Raw genomic sequence first — 17,739 nt, forward strand, 5'->3', positions numbered from 1 at the left:
TTTTATATATAATTTTGATTTCTGTAGGAAAGGAAGGAAGGAAGGAAGGAAGGAAGGAAGGAAGGAAGGAAGGAAGGGAAGAAAGAAGGAGGGAGGGAACAGTCAAATTGACTATTTTCTTTTAAACAGGCAAAAACACAAAGAAAACATGTTCAGCACGGAGCAGGGTTCTTGTCTATGTGAGAACCGCAGTTTCCTGGAATCTAAACTCAGAGCTCGCCAGGGTTTTGTAGCCACGGTTTTCCAAGGCTCAACTGTGTAAAAATAGAATATTATTTAAATAAATTAAACCTGACAAATAAGCCACATTTATGTTTACTTGCAATGAAAGCTGCCTCAATGTTCACAAAAAACAGTGCTACAGCGTTTGACGAAAAAGCCCTCCACATAACGAGGTCCCCTGGTATCTGATGCTCCCCTGTCTCAAGGTGACTCTTGGGGTGTTCAGAGAAGAGCACCCCAAATCCCTGGGAGTTGCTCCTTGGAGAACCTTTCTTGGGCATCAAAATCTCCTCCTCCAGATGGGAGAAGCATCTCAGACCCAAGGAGCCCCACCCCCGTGCCTTTCATTTGGCCTCCATCCTGGGACTGACTCTGTGGAGACCAACCGCATCCAAGACAGCTCTTTCATGACTCGGATCTGTGAATGTTTGTGATTCATGGCCACATCTGCAGCCTCTACCTCTATTATTCTATTGTGACACAGACTCATGGGGAGAGAAGTAAGTGAAATCTGAGGAATGACATCAGTGGTTAAGACGATGCCATATGAGTAGTGAAATACACACATGGGTCTCCTGGTAAAAGGTTCACGTACTTGGCAGAGGTGGGTAGTGGTACCTGAGAATATTTGTCTTTTCTTCTTTACTTTTTTGCATGTTACTTTAAAAGATCTCCCATTCTGTTAATTGCAATAAATCAGGGCTTTCCAGGATTAAGAATTAATCTTAGTTAAAAAACAATGTGACTCTGCTATGCTCCTTGTATTTCAACAATTCATATTCTAGAAAGATATGGTTTATAAAGCTATATAAAGCATGTTTACGGGGACTTGTCACGCTACACACATCAGGGTTAAAGAACTTTCCTATCAAGAAATGGTCTGTGGCATCTAACATAAAATTTATTTTGTTTGCAACCTTATCTGATTTTCTTCTGTGCTTGCAGAAGCTGAATCCAACTATACATTGATTTCTTATTTTTAATCTGTTTGCAGTTTTCCTTTATGGAAAGTGGCTTATTCGTGAAAAATGAATAAATTGAACATTTTATAAGTACTAAAGAATATTAACTTTGAAATGTACCCAATAGTAAATCATTTTGTTGTGTGGCCCATATGATTTGATTCCAGCAAAACATACTTTTGAAAAAAATCTATCCTTCTATTGCTGAATTAATTATTTTAGAATTAACCTTTCATAATTATATGTTGGTTAGCGATAGAAATGGTAAAGGCAGCTAGAAACGGTGCACTACCAGTATACTACTAATTATATGTTGATAATGAGGTGCTTCTGGCCAGTGTTCTAATGACATAACTTCAAAATTAAAACACAGCCCAATTATTTATTTGCTTGTTGCTGCCAGGGCATAGACATGAGGGAAAATGAGCCAGAGGTTAAAACACTATGCCTTCCGTTCCCTAAATAAAAGGTCACTGTAGCATTCTGACTCTCTGCTTTCTAGTGGGCAATTTCTGTGTTGGAACAATGATTTGTTAAGATTCTTCAAGGAGACATGCATGTCCTGCATTGCTCTGGCTGTACGGTGGTTACAGAGTGACAAAGAATGGTCTCTGTCTAGCTGGGAAGGGGGCAGTTGCATGCTGCAGTTTTGTGAGGTTGGAGGAACAACCAAAAGTAGTCAGAAGATATGAGTTTGAGTCTTAGGTTAATCCTTTGATGTCTATGTATACTTGGACAATTCCCTAAATAAAACAGAGATGGTGGTCTCAAGCTCCTCATACTTCACAAGATGGAGATGAAACTAGAGAATATATGTGGAAACTTTTGTGATTTCAAAGGCACAATAAGATGTTAGAAATACATAAATAGAAATAGAAAAACACTCTTTGCTACCCACATATGCAAGTACATATAGATGGGACTAGGGAGGAAAGCAATTTTATAGAGAATATGGCTTGCTTAGTTTTGGTAAATGAGTGTCATCTAGGGAAGAGAAATATAGAGTAGCTTCAACAGGCACATCAGAGTCAAAGGAGTGGAATGAAAAGCAGTCTGTAAGTGCAGTAGCCAGCACTCCACATAACCTTAGATGCTGAGGACTGAGTAGGTAGCTACAGCACCAGGACTCTAGCTGACAGCATATTCAATGTTTCAAAAGTTCTAACTTATGCTATATTTAGCAGCATAATTTTTTGTATGCTAACAGTGCTATGATGTTATTATCACTACATCCCTATAAGCGATGTGGAAACTTGTCTTAAGGATGTTAAGCCCTCCTTAAAGATAGAACAACACATAACAGAAGAAGTAAATGATTTACAGCATTCAACTCCAAAACCCAAGCAATTTCTTCACACTGAAAACACTGGAGCATTCCCCCAGGTTCTACTCCTCAAAGAAATTGATGGGGATGGGAATATAAATAAAAAGAAACCTGCAGTAGATCAACCACAAAAAAATTTCCCAGCCTACCAATATCACCCCTTTGGTATCATTAATATGTTTTCCTTCTTAGATATCATATCTGACATAATGAAGAAACAGAACCACACTTTGGTGAGTGAGTTCACTTTCCAGGGTTTCTCTAACTTCCATGAGCACCAGCTCACACTCTTCGTTGTGTTCCTGGCACTGTACATATTAACCCTGGCAGGTAACGTCATCATTGTGACCATCATCAGTCTCGATCGTCACCTTCACACTCCCATGTACTTCTTCCTCAGCATGCTGTCAGCTTCAGAGACGGTGTACACACTTGTCATTATACCAAAAATGCTCTTCAACCTTATTGGCCTGAGTCAGCCCATTTCCTTGGCAGGTTGTGCCACTCAGATGTTTTTCTTCATCACTTTGGCTATCAACAACTGTTTCTTGCTCACAGCCATGGGATATGACCGTTATGTGGCTATTTGCAACCCTTTGAGGTATTCAATCATCATGAACAAGAGGGTGTGCCTCCAGCTGGTGTGGGGAGCCTGTAGCATTGGTTTAATTGTAGCCATGACACAAGTGTCAGCTGTGTTCAGGCTGCCCTTCTGTACCGCCAAGGTGGCTCACTTCTTCTGTGACATCCGACCTGTGATGAAACTCTCCTGCATCGACACCACTGCCAATGAGATCCTGACTTTGGTCATAAGTGTGTTGGTGATCTTGATACCTATGAGCTTGGTTTTTATCTCCTACATCCTCATCATCTCCACCATCCTCAAGATTGCCTCTGCTGATGGCAGGAAGAAAGCCTTTGCTACCTGCGCCTCTCATATCACAGTGGTTGTTATCCATTATGGCTGTGCCTCCATTGCCTACCTCAAACCCAAATCAGAGAACACCAGGGATGAGGACCAACTGATCTCTGTGACCTACACTGTCATCACACCCCTCCTGAACCCTGTGGTATACACCTTAAGGAACAAGGAAGTTAAGGAGGCTTTGTACAGGGCCATGGGCAAGAAACTTCCATGACAGTTTGTACCCATTTCAAACAGGATCACTGAAGATTCTCCAGGGATTCTTAAGGAAGACGTGGAGACATTTTCATGAAGTTAGCAGTCATGATCCCATTAAGCAGTGGTTGGGTAAAAGGAGGTGAGAACAAAGGATCCACAAATTCAACCACTTAAGGAAGGGAGACACAAGCAGGCACGTGTCTCACAGACAAACAGCAATAAAACTCAATTATTGAGAAGTACATCAGCCATCTGGAAAGCCAGATACAGAATGAAATTAGGAGAGCAGACAGAATTAATGAGGGGAGGCTGCTATAAGACAGGGATAAAGGGCTTTTAGAATATTCTGTGATACTCATGGGGAGAGACATAGGTTTCCCTTTATCCATGTAGAACAAATAATTGTAGCACATAACTGTCCTTTATGAACAATTTACAGCCTTTTGCTTCTTAGACACCCCATATAAAATGGATACCAGAGTTTAGAATATTGAAAAGTTAGCAGCCCATGAACTTGTGGATCTTTTCAATGGAAGCTCCAGGTTATAAAATTTGGAAGTTTATGTTTTGGGGGTCATAGGAGAGAAATATCTTTGGAAAGTCATTAAAAACCATTGGTGACATAGTTTAAGAAGTGATTACAGTACTCACATAAGCCCTTGCCTTGTGAAAATATATTTACTTTCACATATGTTGGTGAGATTATATATGAGCACATGAGCCTGGAATACACAGATTAGAATTGTTTTTGGAACTCTTCACAGGATGCATGAGAACTGCTAACTAACATGAATAAAGGAAGGGATCTAGGGAAGAAATTAGGGAAGTGCAACAACTGGGGAGATTTGGATGGGTAAAGAGGATGTAGCTATTGGTAACATAGTGACTCAGTAAAAGAAAAATGCTGCCCGAACTATCAACCCTATATATTAAGGTTCCCTGAGATCTTAATTGATAAGATGTATTTTACTGTCACCTCCACAACAGACTACAGATAACCAATGCCTAGTGACTTGGTTTTCAGACTACATCTTTATGGCCTTCTTTGGCTTTTTATCAATTAATGGAAATCCTTCTTGTTATTATCAGCACCTACTCAGCCAAGACATTCCTCTACTCATTTTTAAAAAGCAAACAAAAGCAGCTCTCCTTTTAAGAACTATTTAATAATACCCTAAAGATACCACTCCTGTGTGCCCTCCATTCTAAACCCAGACATTCCTACATGACCATATGACCAGCTTGAACATTTCTTATGCTGCCTGTATGGACTTTAATGTAAAATGTGTGGCAAGTAATTTTTTTATCTACATACAGTTATAGCTGGAGGGATGCTCAACACAGTGGTTAACATTTCATTTCTACCAGGTGGTTTGTTTCTCAAAGACAATATATGTTCTTTAATTTAAAAAGCTAGAGCTTTATTCAAATATTTTAGTTCCTCAAATAACTCACAAAAGCTCAGCCTTAGAGCTGTACTTTTGGGGGAATTTGGAGTGAAATCCAAGAGAACCCAAAATGAGTTTATTCTGTATCTACTAACTGAAGACTTTTCATTTACATAACAAGTAAAAACTAATTAAATTTACATCCTGATTTGTCCCTTCAACATTATCAGTCATATATAATCTGTATCTGTAAATTTTATCAATCACTTAAAATACAAGGCAGCCATCTTTAAAATCAGCAGAATTAAGTCACAAGAACATGAACCTATATTTATATGATTATATATGCATATTATGTGTATATGTGTATATTTAGTCATATATAACATGTGAATGAATTATTCAGTTTCTCTAGTCCTCATCTATAAAAATTATATCCAAACGTTCTTGTCAAGCACATGAAAGGATAATGATAAAGATTATTTGGAAGTGACCAAACGGGTAGATATTCTCTATTACTGTGAGTAGGAAACACAGCTGTACTCCCCATAAACTGCATCGCTCTTTATTTGCAGAATAGGTTGCTAATCTATGCTCTGTTTTACCATGAAGTATGGTTTGAATCAATTGCAGCAAAATAAACACAGTAGGAATTGCTGTGAAGACCACAGGAAATAGTAAGAAATATCATGTACCATAAACATGATTGTAACTGTTATTAGGGAACATCATCCCCATGTTCCTACCTCTTCAAATGTTTCTGCTTAATTGTGTATTCCCAAATTCCTTCCTCACACTCTTAAGTCCTAATTATTAATATTATTAAAACTTTCACTAAGTCTATACGTCACATATCTTGGCCCCTTATGAAAAATATTTCCCACACCTTTTATTTCTATTGTTTGATAGCAATTTCAGCAGTTTGTGTCTGTCTTCTCGCTACATATCAGTTTTCCTCAACCTAGTTCAGTAAATTCCCAAACTGTTTCTAATAACCCTAATAAGAACTACCTATTACATCCTGGCCTTCTCATAAGTGCACAGCCTCTGTGAGTGTGTACCTAGACACATTTACAAATACAGACATATTCATAGAGTGTACTTAGCCTTCTGTTGTGCAGGTCAGGCCTTGTGTTTCCCCTCTAAGTGTATCTATTCTCCTCTATTGTATCTTATTTCAGTAAAATTCATGAGTATAGCCATATCTACTGTATGTTTTGATTAAATACTCAGAATGTATAGCAGGTTGATTTTCAGCTTATGTCAGTGCCAAAGTTGAATGTCAGAAGATTATATCTCCAGAATACTGAAATAAAATTAAAATCTTATTTTTAAAGAATCTGAATTTTATTTTTAAACATTTAGCAATCATACCTAGACACATTTTATTTTGCATAAGGAAGACTTAGTCGCCACTGCCAGCTTCTAAGTTTTTCTATAAGACATTAAAGCATATGTTCACGGCATGAGGGGGAGGCAAACGTTTTTACTGGTGATCTGAGATAGGTGAAACAGCAAAATGTCTTCAGAGAAATTCCACATTCTTAGCATTCTGTTTATATATTACACAATAGTTGTTTATTGAAATAATTTACCATGGACACTGTCCTCTATTATTTAGAAGTTTAATTAAAATCATGCTGTAAACCCTGTCACCAATATTGTGAAGACTCATAACTTAATTGGAATTAAGAAACTAAAAATTAACTAAGCCAGAATTTTAAAACTTGTTTTAAAATTACCAAAAATTGTGTGTAGATGTGTGTGTGTGTGTGTGTGTGTGTTCATGTACATGGAGGTATATGTATATGCAGGTAAGCCAAATAACAACCTTGGGTGTTGATATTTAGATACCATCTTTGTTTTATAATCTCACAGACCTTGTATCAAGAAATAAAGTGGAGAACAATTGAAGAAGACACCCAGCATCAACCTTTGATCTCTATATGTACACACAAAGAGAATGTTGATCTAAGCTTGGAACAAAGGGCACAACAAAATGCCAATTTAAAACCCTATATGGGATAAATGGTATCTCTGAACATCAGAGTGTGTTGTTAGTCTAACAAACTAGCGTTTCTTGGAAATACTTACCATGTATCACCTGAGAGATTGCTGGAAGGTGGTTGTCTACAAAGATCTGCAAAGCTGAAGTGGAGCTGAAACTCCATGATGATGCAAGATGAGGAAGAAGAGGTAGGAGGAAATCAGTCATCCTTTCAACGTCTTCCATATCAGAGTCAGGACACTGAAGAATTTTCCACTGCGCACCTCTGCACTTCAAGGGAAAGACACACATCTAGGCAGTTGAATGCCCTATTTTGGAAAAATGAGGTTTGCACTCATAGACTAGCTCTATTACATTAGTAGGTGAAGCGAGGAAATAGTTATACCCATAGATAAATGTCTTTAAGCTCTCATCTGGTAGGTTTCTGCTTGCAGTACATGTTGATTAACACAGACCAACAATTTACCAAAGTATATAGAATAAGAGACTGCAGAATGCTCAACTCTAAAGAGAACACATCTACTATACAATCCCTTCCCAATGCTCATTGTGGACAAGGGAGCAGAAAGAGTATAGGAGGTTCTGGATGACAAGGAAAACTCTTCTGGACACAGCAGATGGAGCATCTGCACATCTGAACTGGCAGTGGTCTGACAATATGCACAAAACCTTGGCCAGCACAAGTAAGATCAAATCTTGGTATGGAGAGGTGAGCTGAGAACAAAATCCTACCCCTATCTATGAAGTTATTGACAACTGGTAGCTACTGGGAAAGTCTGTTTTCTCTAAGGGTGTAGTTACTAGTAAGTTGACTACTTACTGAAGTACTTTGGATAGCACAAATTGGCCTTGAACATTAAAATAAAAGGCGTAAAGTTGTATGGGAAGGAAAGGGGGAGAATCTGGGAAGAGTCAGGAGGATGAATATGAAAAAGGTGACAGATACAGAGAAGTAAGCCAGATACACATCAGGTGTGCAGTTCCCTGTCAGGGACCAAAGGGGGATAGATGCTGCTTCCCAAAGCAGTTCGTTTTCTATTCACTTAGTGGTACTGGGGATTACACATTCAAGAGTAGGGTTATCAATAAGAATATCTCTTTCATTCATGTGCATAAACACATGTGTATGCACATATACACACAGATAGAGAGAGAGCCAACAAACATATGTGAAAATAAACCCAGAAATGCCAGAAACATGAGTCCTAAATAACTGGACTAAAACATATTGAAGATGGGCAGCAACGGCAGATAAAGATCTCAAAAGTTTTCTGATAAAAGTGATTGTTCTGAAAGAAAACAAAAACAGACAGGTGAATTCAATACAGACGTGGAAAGGAATGTCAGAAAGAGAGGGAAAAGTCAGCAAGTAAAAAAAATCACAGAAACTGAGATTTTTGAATGAATAACAGTAAAACTGAAAATGAAAAACCCAGTGAATCAAAGGCAAATACTGTGGGAAGCACAGCCTATAGACTTGAGTAAGGAAAAGAAAGAGAACAATATTGAAGAATCACTACATTCAAATGTAAATGAGGAAAATAAAATTAAGTGAGCATGGACAGTAGCCAAAAACTCAGGGATACAATCAAGAGATGAACCCTGAGAAGCTACGAGACAGAGGAGCTGAGATAAATGCTAAAGTTAGTGATTCCATTCAATAACGAATGTATCCAATCTAGAGAAAGAAAAAGATTCGAGCAAAAGAGGCTTTCAGAACCCCAAATAGACATAACCAGAGAAGAATTTCTCTGTGACAAATTATATTCAAGATGTCCAAAGTACAAAGCAAAGAGACAGAAAAAAAACACCGTAAGAAAAATGCCAACTCACCTACAAAGGCAGAAATATCATAATAACACCAGATTTCCCATCAGCCATTCTCAATACCAGGAAAGTATGGAGTGCTATTTCAAGCCCTGAAAGTAAATAACTGTCACACAAGATTGACTTATAAAGCAAAGCTATCTTTCAGAGCTGACAGAGAAATAAGAGCATTTGGTGACAAGAATGAACTAAGTCAGTTCATGAGCAACATTAGTCAGCACCACAGAAGGTTCTGAAAGGAATATTATATATAGAAGAAAAGGAAAGTTCAGTGTAAAAGAGCAGGAAAAATGCAGAGAATAGCTTAACGAAGGAGCACTAGAAAGGAATCCATCATGCTTACCACAGAAAACCCATGAATCCCTGATACAAAAAGGGGGAGAAAGTAAGGAACAAACAATGATATCACCAGCAGCAACCTCCACTACCCCGTCATCATGCTTGAGACACAATGCAGGAGTAGGGTGGGGCTGTCAGTAGAACTGAGCCAATTCAGATACTGTTGTTTCAAAACCCCGTGGTATGAGTTGAATTATTTCCCAGCCACCTCATGTACTTTGCTATAATGATGAAAAACTCACTAACCTAGTTCACTATTGTTGTGACTCAAAGAAGAAATAGAATTTAAAGAGAAGCAGAGGACACAGTGGTCCAAAGGATGGACTCTGCAGTCATGTACTCAGGATCGAATGCTACTTCCTCCAGATCCTATCTCTGTAGCCACAGACATGGTACTTAGCTTCTCTGTGTCTCCATTTCTGCACCTTTCAAATGGGCTTAATTATAGTCTTCTTCACAGATCCATGAGAATTTCATTAATAAAAGTATCAACATTCTTAGAAAATTGCCTGGCATGTAGTAAATGCTACACAGTAAATCCTAAGTGTTTAAAATTTGAGACATCCATCTGCAGAGGTGGTTATTGTAGAGTGCATAATCACCCCCAAATCTCCAATGATCATTTAGAAAGAGAGCTAGAAGATAACAATAAGGGTCAACTGGGGAAATAGTGGCATAAAGTCTGCATAAATATATATGTATAATTTATTCAAAGCGATAGGACAGTAAATCACTGCATGACTCTGTGAGATCAGCAAACACAACCCATCTAAAGGGGAGAGCAACCCCAAAGGAGAGTTTTATCTCATTTTTTTCATCCACCAAATATTTCCTGTTCTCTTGCTATGTGTTAGGTCTGTGCATTCAGCCCCTGGTACACTAGTACACAACAGTTGCTCAATAAATATTTATTGGGTGAATATTTAATTACACAATTCTTGGTGTTGAGTTCTTTACTGTGTGGCTAAGAGGGAAGGAGTATGTAGACATGGCAGTTGAGAGAAGGAGTGTTCTGATGGGGCTGGTACAGAACACTGTGAAGTATAAGGAGGAGTGTCTAGCTCAAGCCAAGGGCTGGAGAACACTCTACAGGAGGCACCATCTAAGACAGTGAGAGCAAAGGGAATGATGTGTGCACCTTGGGCACATAAAGGTAGAGGGAGCAGAACTTACAAGGTACCAAAGCAGAGAGATTACAGCTCACGGATTTAATATGGAAACCCTAAACCAAGAGGGTGCACGATTCATTTTTATTTCACCTCAGACAAAGTCTGATCTCTCTAGAATAAACTTTAACCATATATAAAATGGATATTAGTATTTTCCTTATGAGGATATTTAAGTCTCTAAATAACTGGCATAGTAACATCTGAAAAATGTTGGATATGATCACTATTATCTTTCTTAATGAGAATAATGTCCTCTTTGGGGGATAAAGTGAGGGTCAAAATTAGACTAGAGCTGCATGACCCATAGTAGTCTTAAGAGGCAAAATCCATGGAATCTGTTTTAAAGAAGAGAAACATGGTTGTAGTAGTGCCTCGATGTGTAGGGCTCTCCAAAATCAAACACGGGACTTAACTGAGTTGAGTACACTATGGTGTACTTCCCATCTTTGTGAGTTGTGAATTAAATGAGCCTGTATTAGCTTTGTTAAAAACCATACATAATTATACTGAAATGAATCACATTCCTTCTCTTCTGCCAGCACAAGACATCACAGTCTTTGCTTATCAGGAACTTTGCACACAGCAGCCTTTCCCAGCACACATGGGCATTTCCTCAGCTGCCTCTAAACATCCTCCAGCAGCAGTGAGGGCCTCATCCACACTGCATGAAGGCAACACGGGAATTCCATGAAGGTTTGTGCTTCTGTTTTTGCTACTTTCTTGTGAACCCCATCACCTTAAACATCCCTTGGTTGGTACATACTTAGAAACTTCTCGTGGCTTCAAATCTCATCTTCTTTTTCTTTCATAACTCAGAGAATTTAGTGCTTAGGTCATGTCTGTGCTCTCTGTTTCTGATGCGTTGTTTTGCATCAGAATGCCTCAGGAAAGTTACCTGCTTCTTCCTGCCAGGTGCAAAGGGACTCCTAGCACTTATTTCCATTAACTGTACTTTACAAGCTTCAAGGAGACTATGCAGTTCTATGAAGATAAACATCCATTTATCTTTACATTTAGCATGTATAGTCTACCCAAGAACAAAAGTTCTTGTTTGATGGCTCGAATGTTGGAGACAGCTTTTTCCAAGGTTTAGAAAGCACCAACACACTACATTTCCTTTTACACAGCAAGAGGTTAAATGGCCTTTCATTGAGTACACATCTTTAAAAATACTGCACATATTTTCTCCCATAGGTGATGCCCAATGCTTTTTTGTATTTTGTATTATAGAATCCAGCATTTACCCCCACCAGGTTCCACATACAATGAGCCCTCCTCCCCATTTTGTTTTTGTTACACACATTAGAATTTACTGTGATAATTCTACCTGGGTTTTCTCTATTTCTGCACATCTTACAAACAAAGCATTGACTGCCTTTGTTCCAAACGATTATTTCAAAAATGTTTGTATCATAAACAGCCTTGGAAGATAAAGAAGCATCTCCCTCCAGAGTACATGGCCAGCAGGTTCACAGCACATTATAGCTGACTTCAGTTCCAAAAGCCCTAACTTCCACTTTTCTAATACAATTTGCCATGACACAAATACATTGCCTGCATTTAAATACAATAGTGGAGCTTTACATTTTCCACAGAGATTCACGAGCAGAAGAAATGCTATGTAGAAAATTCCTTTTCCCCTTCCTAGTAGATAAGTTACAGATGGGGGAAGAAACTGGAATGGAAGGATCAAATGGGGAGAGGGAGGTAAGTGGGAGGGGAAGAAAGAAAATATGGGGAGGGACAGATAAAAATTAAGGGTTATTTGCAGGTCACATGGAAACTTCATACAATAGAAACTTTTAAAAAATGCATGCATGTATGAAAGAAATCTTAAGGGATCCACCAAATAACGGGAAAGGCAAAGCTCCAACTAAACATTTCTAGCCACAAGTGAAACCTCCGGTAGTGAAAAAACAGTTACATCTAATCAAGTTTTAGACCAAACAAGCCCATGGAAAGCTCCAAACAACCCAGGTGGTTTCCAAGACTCTTAGATGTTCTCATAAATTGCCTTCAGACCTATTGCTTAAGATAACACCTATATAATAAAATACCTACATAACTCACTAAACACAGAGAAGTCGAGCTTCATCCTTACTGACTACTGTTCATTGTACTGGAAGGTACTCTGCATGCTACCAAAAAAAAAAAAAAAGAAGAAGAAGAAGAAAAGAAAAGTAAACATCAACCCGGTTACAATACCCTTTGGTCAACAATGATGACTTACCTGCAAGTTGTACTGGGACAATAGTGGCAGAAGACTAGATAGGTCGTGGACCTAGGTGAAAATAAAATGCCACTGTTGTGTTCAAGGGATGTAGCTTTAAAACAACTCCTAATGACATTCTGCTATATTCGGATCGGAGTATTGCTCGGCCATCAATAGAAACGCTTCCTCCTGCAGTAGATAGAAACAAATAGAGAGAACCACGGCTGGACAGTGTGCAAGTGTGCAGAGAGGGAGACACTTTGAAACACTGAGTCGTAAACATGATGTCCCCATCAAATACCTTCCCTTGGGTCTCAGAGAACTCTGATGAAGAAAAGACGGGAAAGACTGTAAGAGCCAGTGGCGGTGGAAGAGGAACAAACCCTCGTGGCAACAGGACCCCAACCCTAACCCAGAAACTATCTTCGATTGATGGAAACCACTTGCAAAGGAAAAATTGGTTGTTTCAAATAGAGTATCACTGGTGATATAAATCATACTTAAGGGCAGGCCTTATGCCCAGCAGTAGATGGCCAACTCGAAACAAATTTAATGGTGGTTTTAGAGACTTTTTGTCTCATAATGCTTTGTCTTGGAATTTTCCTTATGTCAAAGGTCTTTTACTTATATATTATAATTGCCAAATTTGTTTCTATAGGTTTTCTGTATATGCAAATGTATGTGTCTCTGCATATATATATATATATATATATATATATATATATATATTTATATATATATATTTCTTGTGTTTTTTCTTTGGCTATTTTTATATTTGTTTTGTTTTGTTTTTTTTTACTATTTTGGTTTGTTTGTATTTTATCCTTTTTTAAAGACGTCTGTTCATTTTTCAATAAGAGAGAGAGAGAAATGGTATAGATGTGGGCGTGAGGGGGACAGGAGGAGGGGAAAGTGTAAGCATATTATAACGTATTAAAAAATTATTTTCAATAAAAAAGTAAAGTGCACGTACAAGGCCAAAGGACTCCCCAAGCCCATCTGAGGCCGCCAGTCCTCTTTTCCGTCAATTACCAGAATCCTAACAAAAAGTTTGCAGCCACCAGAAAGTCCTTAGAGAGATTTTCTCAGGGGAAATGGAGACTCTCTCAGGGCAAGCCTGCTTTTTAACTGGCTGTCCTGTATAGACAAGCATAGTCCCTCAACTTTCGACAGGCTTCTTCCTTAGAAATTAGTGGACAGTCAAGGGCATCTTTATGAAGGGAGGCTATACTGAAGCACTGACACCCATAAGAAAACTGAGAAGTGGAAGATAATGCATTAAATTGACAGAAGAGGTTTGTGTCCAACAACTGCATGCTTCAGGACAAGCAACTAGAGGAACCAGAACTAAGTAATTAGCATTCTTAGTGAAAATAAGAAAAGAACGCACATCCAAAGGCATTACCATATGACACTAAAAAAACAACAGCTCCAGAGATGAGGATGAAAACGAGAAATTCGCCATAGGTAAAAGACTGAGATTGCAAATGAAATTAGACTTTTAAGCAATTACACTAGAAGGTAGGAGAAGAGTCCATCTTAATCAGGAGAAGAAATCATGTCTAAGTTAAATATATACATCCGTAACCTCAGCGGCTATGGCAAAAACACATTTGCAGTGACGTAACACCCCACATTATATTTTCTTGGGAATAAAGGACTGTCCTATCAAAACAAGGGACCCAGGAAATAGAGAAACTAATAGAGAGAAAATGGAATTACAGAATATTAATGAAGAAAAACTAGGATTATAGTGTTGCACCAGTAACAGACAGGAACCCAATTCAGAAGAAAAAAAAAAACAGGAGGATGGAAAAACTCCTTAAGACAAAAGGAAATTAAAAAAAAAAGACTATAAATAAATAAATTATGTAGAAAATTACCTGACATGCTTGACTATTTTGCTACATGGAAAGATTCATGGCTCTGATACAAAGTTTGAATGCTAATTAATTATAGATAATTATAAGTTAAACAAATAAACTCAAGGTTCCATAAGGAAAAAATGCAGGAGATGTGCACTTATAGTAAGCTGCACGGCTTAGCTGTGAATCATATTTGCATATCATAATAATGCATGATCTGAAAATAGACTTCATTTTTACAGAAAGGATGGCAGGAGGGGAAGCATGTGGGTGTGTTTAGGTTCATGTTCAGGCAGATGAGATTACAAATGAGCTAGGAAATCAGGAGACAAAGTCTAACGTTTAGAAATCAAGAGGCATGAATATGTGTATCTTTTCTGCATTCTGGCCGTCTTGCAGAGGAACACACATTGAAAAGCAGGTGAAAGAGTCAAAGCAGTTGCCTATAGGAAACAAGACTCAAAAGTGGATCTTTTCCCAGTCAGTAGGCTGCCTTTTTGTCTTAGTGACAGTGTCCTTTGCTTTACAGAAGCTGCTCAGCTTCAGACAAAGGCCTGATCTCCAAAATATATAAGGAACTCAAGAGACTAGACTTTAAAATGTTAATTAACCCAATTAAAAAATGGGGCACTGAACTGAACAGAGAATTCTCAACAGAAGAAGTTCGAATGGCCAAAAGACACTTAAGGGCATGCTCAACCTCCTTAGCAATCAGGGAAATGCAAATCAAAACAACGCTGAGATACCATCTTACACCTGTCAGAATGGCTAAAATCAAAAACACCAATGATAGCCTTTGCTGGAGAGGATGTGGAGTAAGGGGTACACTCATCCATTGCTGGTGGGAATGCAAACTTGTGCAACCACTTTGGAAAGCAGTGTGGAGGTTTCTCAGGAAATTTGGGATCAACCTACCCCAGGACCCAGCAATCCCACTCTTGGGAATTTACCCAAGAGATGCCCAATCATATTACAAAAGCATTTGTTCAACTATGTTTATAGCAGCATTATTTGTAATAGCCAGAACCTGGAAACAACCTAGATGCCCTTCAGAGGAAGAATGGATGAAGAAAGTGTGGAATATATACATATTAGAGTACTACTCGGCGGTAAAAAACAATGACATCTTGAATTTTGCATGCAAATGGATGGAAATAGAAAACACCATCCTGAGCGAGGTAACCCAAGCCCCAAAAGATGAACATGGGATGTACTCACTCATAATTGGTTTCTAGCCATAAATAAAGGGCATCGAGCCTATAATTCATAAAAAATCCTAGAGAAGCTATATAAGAAGGTGAACCCAAAGAAAAACATATAGTTATCCCCCTGGATATTGGAAGTAGACAAGATTGCCGGACAAAAAATGGGAATATGGGGGTGGGGTGGGATGGGGGGATGGGGGGATTGGGAGAGAAAAGTGTGAAGTGGAGGATGGGAAGAGCTTGGGGGAATAGGATGGTTGGGATATAGGAAGGGTGGATATGGGAACAAGGAATTATATATCTTAGTTAAGGGAGCCATTCTAGGGTTGGCAGAAACTTGACTCTAGAGGGGTTCCCAGGTGCCCAGGAAGACGCCCCCAGCTAGTTTCTTGGGCAGCTGAGGAGAGGGTGCCAGAAAGGTCCAGATCCTATTGTCATACTCATGAATATCTTGCATATCACCATAGAACCTTCACCTGGCATTGGATGGAGAAAATGACAGAGCCCCACATAGGAGCACCAGACTGAGCTCTCAAGGTCCTGATGAGGAGCAAAAGGAGGGAGATCATGAGCAAGGAAGCCAGGACCGCGAGGAGTGCTTTTACCCATTGAGACGGTGGAACAGATCTAACAGGAGACCACCAAGTCCAGTCGGAATGGGACTGATGGAACAGGGAACCAAACCGGATTCTCTGAATGTGGCTGACGGTGGAGGAGGACTGAGAAACCAAGGACAATGGCAATGAACATGAACTCTACAGCATGGACAGGCTCACTGTGAGCCTTGTCAGTTTGGTTGCTCACCTTCCTGGTCTTAGGGGGAGCTGGGAGGACCTTGGACTAAACATAGTGAAGGGAACCCTGATGGCTCTTTGTCTTTGGAGAGGGGTGGAGTGGGGGTATGGGTGGAAGGGAGTGGAGGGAAGGGGGAGGAGAAGGGGAGGAGATGGAAATCTTGAATAAAAAAATGAGAAAAAAAAAGTGGAGAGAAGACTAATTTTGAAATAATGTAGCACTATTTTACATTTTCAATTTTTATTTGGATAATTAAATTGTTAACAACTAAGTATTACTGGAGGAAAAATAGAAAAAGTAGGTTCATGGTTTTCTAGACAGAAACTGGACACTAATACGAAATTAATCAATCAGAAAAGGCTTTCTTAGAAACAAATAGAAGCTAGAAAACCTTAGTAAATGGAAATAGAAAAGCAGGATATTTCAACCATTTATCTAATTCTAATAAGCATTAGCGGATTAAGCTAGCCCACTGAAGCAAAGAATATCACAAAGTGAATTTTGATAACCTGACGCTCCATTATTTTAATATATGTTAAAATAATGTGCCACAGAAAGTTTCAAAATAAAAAAAATTGAAATGGTATTCAGGCAAATGCAGAAAAAATGAAAGATAATGCCATATTATCAGTAGCAAGCAAGATATTATTCAAAGGGAAAATCACTAAGGGACTTATAATATTGATAAACTAAGTAACTCACTGGAACATATTCCATTCATGACTTTATAATGTCCTAATAGCATAGCTTTAAAATATAATATGATAGAAAATGAGAAAACTATAAGAAGAAACTGGCAACCAGCCAATCACAGCAGAAGACAACACTACATTTCTTCAGAAATTGAATGTCCAAATTGTCAGTGGGTTCTCGGAACTTTAAAGGATTTCAGTGACAATTAATAAGACTTATTTAAAATTCTTGAATGCCCCAATATTGCTCCAACACTGATACTGTATATTCCCAAACCACAATGCAATAAAATGGGAAATTAGACAAAGGGAAAACACAGCCAAGCCCACCCCTGTAACCTTTCCACTTGGGTCGACTTAGTCTGACAGACACTTCTGTCACACTTACTGGATAGTATAGGTTGCTCTCAGAACTCTCAATATACACATTTACAGTCTTTATTGTAATTGCTTGAAGTATGTACTGTTTTCCCTCACATTTTTATAAATAAAGAAATTAAGGCACAGGGAAATTGAATAACTTCTCCAAAGTTATACTGCTAGAGACAGAGCAGAACACAAGCCTGGGAATCATAAATCCAGGCTCTGAACTTTTGATATCTTTCCTT

The 17,739-nt window shown here is 38.6% G+C and overlaps 1 long non-coding RNA gene across 1 annotated transcript in view; it reads right to left on the minus strand.

The window, feature by feature from the left end:
• The window catches only part of LOC119827592, a 142,426-nt gene that overhangs the window by 12,380 nt on the left and 112,307 nt on the right, over positions 1-17,739 (minus strand). Inside the window, exons 5-6 of the long non-coding RNA XR_005287693.1 lie at positions 12,593-12,763; positions 7,114-7,335 (exon numbers count right to left, since the gene is read on the minus strand). This is a non-coding gene — a long non-coding RNA (uncharacterized LOC119827592). The remainder of the gene's footprint in view (positions 1-7,113; positions 7,336-12,592; positions 12,764-17,739) is intronic.

The sequence above is a fragment of the Arvicola amphibius genome, chromosome 12 (genome assembly GCF_903992535.2).
Source record: "Arvicola amphibius chromosome 12, mArvAmp1.2, whole genome shotgun sequence".
Taxonomy (NCBI): domain Eukaryota; kingdom Metazoa; phylum Chordata; class Mammalia; order Rodentia; family Cricetidae; genus Arvicola; species Arvicola amphibius.